The sequence below is a fragment of the Protopterus annectens genome, chromosome 17.part0 (assembly GCF_019279795.1).
Source record: "Protopterus annectens isolate FY-2018-M chromosome 17.part0, PAN1.0, whole genome shotgun sequence".
Classification (NCBI taxonomy): Eukaryota; Metazoa; Chordata; order Ceratodontiformes; family Protopteridae; genus Protopterus; species Protopterus annectens.
This window is the reverse complement of record NC_056751.1, coordinates 188,290,021-188,296,020: the sequence shown is the minus strand read 5'-3', so window position 1 is coordinate 188,296,020 and position 6,000 is coordinate 188,290,021.

The window sequence follows — 6,000 nt, the reverse complement described above, 5'->3', positions numbered from 1 at the left end:
GGTTCCACCCGAAGGTGGTGCAGGATCAGCAGACGAGGAGGTCCCGGGGTGGGCCCCAGATGAGCTGGTGCCCAGTGCCATGGCCAGATGAGGTGGGAGACATGGGTCCACTGGGACCGGCCATCCCAAACGTGCTGTGATGTTTCAATTTTAAAACATATGTGGGTTAGTAATAGTCAACACATTCCAGGATTAGGTATAACAGCATGCATAGATATTCCCATTAACCCAAAACACCAGATATGGAACAGTTGCATAACAAACAGAACACATGCATATATGGAACCACAGTGGCCATTACAACAGCATGCAGGTACATTGATAGCAGCATGCCACCAATGTGGGAGTATTTCAACATGGCACATGCATAGAAACAAATTTCAATATTTATCAGACAATAGGACATTTGTCTCAACAGTAGATTTAATTGTGCACATACAGATTGAGGTGTGTATTTAGTTTATTGTTGCAGATATGGTGGGGGGTGTCAATTAACAACTTGTATATCCCTGTAGTTCTCATTACTTTCCTAGTCAGTGCTGTGATCTGTACCTTGCAGGTATTATTACACTTCCCTATAGCCTTAGTTTGGACAATGGTATGGATGTAGACAACTATATACATGAACTGTGTTTTACCTGCAGTATACACCTCTTACCTGGTATACCTGTGGAGGTATTATTTGTTAACACTACCTGACTGTTTCTATGCATATTCCCAGATTCCAGGTTGATGTTATGCCCATACCTCTCCATCTTTTATTGCACAGACTCTGGGCATGTCTTGACAACATGCAGGTGAAACTAGGACATATTTTGACTATTGCCCTCATAAACCTTTGGTGAGTTGCTGCAATGACAGGTTTGTTTTCATAGACATTTTCCAAATATTTACAGGCCTGACAGTCAGTTATATGACATTAATTGCTGCCTAAATGTCAGAGTTTATCATACTGATATGCCAGGGGGACAGGGTAAAAGGCAGCAGATATAGGCAAATTATCTAGACATTCTGGACAGATCTGTACAGTAGAGGGGTATGATTCTGCTTACAGCTTACTACCACTTGCAAGATTCAAAGCATGGCTGTGTCTGCTAAAAATAAAACAGTGTACATCACAATTGAGTGTGCTATATAGATATTGCTGTGTATCTTTTCTCTGAATTCTATATATAAGTCTCCCTTGGTTTTACAATCTGACTTTGTAATTACAACACTTTTATACAGAGTTTCCTAGACAGTTTTACTATGTAGCATTGTGTGGATGACAGTGATGAGCAATACCTTATTAGTCAGAGATACTGCAACACTAGCACTGCCATACAATACCAGACTAAACAGTACCAGTCCAGGATTTCAATCTTTTATTTCTAGGCACAGTTTTCGTATCTGACAGACCTGTGGGGGGAATGTTTGTTAACACTACCTGAATGTTGCCACACATATTACCAGATTCCACAATATTATTATGCACATATGTCTCACTCTGTTACTGCACACACTCTGGTCATAGCTTCACAACATGGTGGTGGAGTTGGGACATACTTTGCTTATTACTCTCATAACACTTTGGTGAGTTGCTAGAGTGACAGGTTTGTTCTTATAGATATATCTCTGACAGTTATGATGCCTGACAATCAGTTGTATGTCATTATTTGCTACCTAAATGTCTTGGATCATCCCACTGATTTGCCAGGGGGACAGGGTGACAGGCAGGGGGCTAACGCCAGTTATCTGGACTTTCTGACAATATCTGTACAGTGGCGGGGTATGATTTTGCACACAGCTTACAACCATTCCCAGGATTCAAACCATGACTGTGTGTGCTAAAAACACAACACTTCACATCTCAGTTGAGTGTGCAATTTGGATTATGTTGTCTACCTTTTCACTGTGTTCTGTCTAAGTCTCTTTCAGTTGTCATATACAGACATTCCTACACATTTTATTTATGTAGCACAGTGTGAGTAACAGTGCTTAATACAACAGTACTATTAAGAGATTGCAACACTACATTACCATATGATACCAGAGTAAACACAAGCAGTCCAGGAGTTTGACCTTTATTGCCAGGCTGTTAACGTTTTATTTACATACAACCTATATGAGACTCTTCCTGCCATATTGTCTGGTTTATTCAGTATATGCCATACACAATACAGGTTTTATATTGGCAATTAACTTTCTACTACTTTTAGATGTATTTCTTATGACAGTACATGCAAGATTACTACTAACCTGCCTCGCAACACAGCCTCTGCAGCCTATAGGCATGGGCTTCCTGATTCACAGCCCGCTTGTCTGCTGCTGTCAAAGACATAGAAGGAATATTTAGCCATACCTATCCATAATATATGAGCTGGCAATTATTAAACAGGCAGTAGAATGATTCTTACACACAGCTGGGACATCACCTGTCTGCCTAGCCTCTTGGATCCACTGATCCAAGAGCTCCCTTTTTCTCCGTTTCAGGTCGGCATAGTGATGCCTGACCTGCTCACCAGTTTGTGGGATGCCAGTGGCACTGATGAGGTCACAGGTGAGATGCTCCCAGGCTTCTGCTTTATATTGGAAACCCTGGTATTGGCCCTGCAGCAGTCTCTGGTCATGGTCTTTAACAAGGAGTCCTGCCATGAATTTGGACTCCTGGATGCCCCAGCACTGCGGTCAGAAGCACAATCCTTCACCCACTCTGGCCATAGTGCTTACAGTAGGAAGCTGCAACCAGTTATGATATGTATTCCCGCCTGTGGGGTTTAAATAGGGCCAATTTCCTGCACTTGGCCGTGATTAGACAGTTTTGAAAATGCTAAGCTATGGGCAAACCTGCTTACCTAAGGTTGGCATTGCTTAAAGGGGTATACCAATAGGCAAACTGACTTAGATGGCCTACAAATTGCTTACACCTAGTAAGCAGGGGTGTGCAATGCTTTGCGTTGCTTAATTTTAAATTTGTACACTATTTGCTTTTTGGCATTGATTTGTCATTCATTACATGTTATATATTTGTTTCATATCCATGATTGATGTGTACGTACGCTGTATGGGGTCCTTGTGTTTATTGGGGGATTTCAACACTTTATTGCAATGACACCTCACATCTGGACTTAATGCAGTGCTCCAGTTCACATATTTATGTTATGTAGTAGGTTATACAACATAAAACTGTATATAGATGCCTTTCACATGTAAATTGCAATTTTGCTATAGTGTGGATCTGTTTGGGGATATCTCAATCTTATGCACTGCTGTGATGGCTTACTGGTTAACTACTGTGACTATAGTGTACAGGGTCCTGGGCTCAAGGGCTGTTTATTTTGTTGCTGGGCAGAACAGCGGCTGTTGGATACAGAGTGATTAAGGCACTTTTAAGCAGTTGTAAGTGGGTTTGCACAGGTTTGTGCAATGGTAAACAATGCTAACTTCTGGTTAAATATGCTTACAGAGAGTTAGCTTCAATATTACTTAAACTGTATGCACATTGCTTACCCCCATGCAAATGGGCTTAAACCACCTTACTACTGCTTAAAAGTGCTTACTCCCATTTAGCACTGCACTAATTTAGACAGAAATGTAACATGGCTCTTGGGAAAGTGGTGGATATGGAGACTCTATGGATTTATCATTCATTACACATTATACTTTCAATTTGTATCCCTGATTCATGTGTACATATACTGTATGGGACACTTCTGTTTATCTGTGGATTTTACATTATTACCATGACACCTCACAACTGCACTCAATGCAGTACTCCAATTCACAAATATATGTCATTTAGTAGGTTATATGGCAAAAAAATGTTCATAAAGTGACTTCATATGGAAAATGGAATTTACTACAGTGAGAATCGAACCAGGAATTATTGCTCGCAAAGTGAACACTTCAACCACTACACTATTGCAATACTGCTTCAATTGCCTGTATCTTGCTATTTATCTTCTTGTGCCATTTAAGCTACAGTATGCATAGCTAAGCAAGGGGCAAACCTGTGCACCTACTGTTAAATTTAATCTGGTTGATAAAAAAGCTTTTCTACTGCTATTTTCTCTTGGAGGGGACAGTTTTCACTTACTGATGTGGATTCCTGCATGCATCTGCATATTTGGCAGACATTCTAGCATCCCCCCATACCTCTCAACCTCTTCAGGCACACTATCAGGACATAACTTGACAAACTGTGGTACAACTATGGACATATTATCATTATTGCTCTTATAAACTTGGGTCAGTTGCTAGGGTAACAGGATTTTTTTAATATATGTTTTATCATGGATTTGAAGTCAGACACTGAAATGCATGCATTATTTACCGACTTAAATCCTGAGATCATCCCAGTGATTTGTAACGACAATCAGGGTGCTGTATGGCCATGACATGTGGACATTCTGCGATGATTTGTACAGTTGGGAGGTATGCAGCCTCCTATGAGCATTCTCCCTCATTATTATTGCCGGGCAGCACTTCCTGAGTGCAGGGGCATGTGTATTGTGAGAGCTCTGCTCTCAGGCACACCCCCTGTACTCATCCATGCTCCGTGTCCATTTAGGAGCAGAGGCAGTGCGCCATTATTACTATGCATGGCGCGCTGACGTGCTGCTCTTAAACAGATGCTAAAATAAGATATTCCTGCATGGAACCTTACTGAATCCCAGGGAATGTATTTTCTACAGCCCGAAGTAGTCATCACATGACATCACTTCTCTGACGGAGGAAAACAAGTAGTAAAACCATTTTTTTTACTTGTCATAGTCACAGCAGAATTGCTAATACGCATCCAAGGTTGTTTGTTCCAAGCTAAGTTTGTTGTAAGCTTGTTTCTTTCCATTTGAATCCATCCTGGTGTCTTGATATGAAATCCATTAAGTTCATGAGTCATTATAGTAGTCATTTTGATAATTATATCCCAGCAGAAGGAAGTTCCTGTTTTTACCTGTGCTTGCTACATTAAAAATAGGAGACAAAATCTAGAGATACAGCATACTTCAAAAGACATACCATGTTCATTGATAGTCAGAAAAACAAAAAGGTCACACATTCCTCTATCAATGAGAACAACACCCTGGTTGTGCTGAGCAGTAGAGAAGTGAAAGAAAAAAAAAACACATTTTTATAGTACTTCAGTTCATCTCCCTTTAGCCTAGTATTATACTATCATTACCCCTGGCCTCACATGGTTTAGCCTAGTATTATACTACCATTACTCCTGGCCTCACATGGTTAATTACATAAATGAAATGCTATATCCCTTTTGTCATGATTAAGAGTAACAGTTTAGAAGAAACTGTAATCGAGCAGTTAAATGTGACATAGTGCTGCATACAAGTCAAAGAAAGCAAGAGCAAGCAAAATCCAGCACAAAATGGTGCAAAGTTAGAAAATCCAAGATAACAGCAGATATTATGGTCCTTAACACAAAACAGTAAGCAAACTTGAAACATTTCACAGGTAGTATTTCATTAAAGGCAGCAATTGTTTTACAACTCTAATAATGCAATGAGTAACTAATTAATATAACAGACACAGCAACTGCTGATAAATCATTTGAAGAGGAGCAGATGGCATAAGTAGCCTAGCCTCTTTTCATACTTAACAGTTTGAAAAGAAAGGGCTAAGGAGCCACAGCAAATTGAGAATGGGGCCAGTTGAAGACTTGGGTAATGTTGTACAAAGGAACATTGGTATTTGGTTTCTGTACAATGCATTGCAGGAAGTGAAACTTGGCATGTGCCATTGTGCTGTGTGGCATGGTGCAAAATGCAGGATACCAGAGGACAGCGAGGAATAACAGTGGCAGTATGACAATGATCAATTGAACACAAATTACGTAAATTGACTTATATTTAGTTGATGTATGTAAAGGTATATTCAGTGACTGGAAACTATTCATGCTAGATTATTCAACATTAGGTGTAGGTGCATATAGTGGACTATAAGGTTTTAAAAGCAGCCCCACACTTATCCTCAAGAAACAAAAGTATGTAGAGGAAGAGTTAAAAC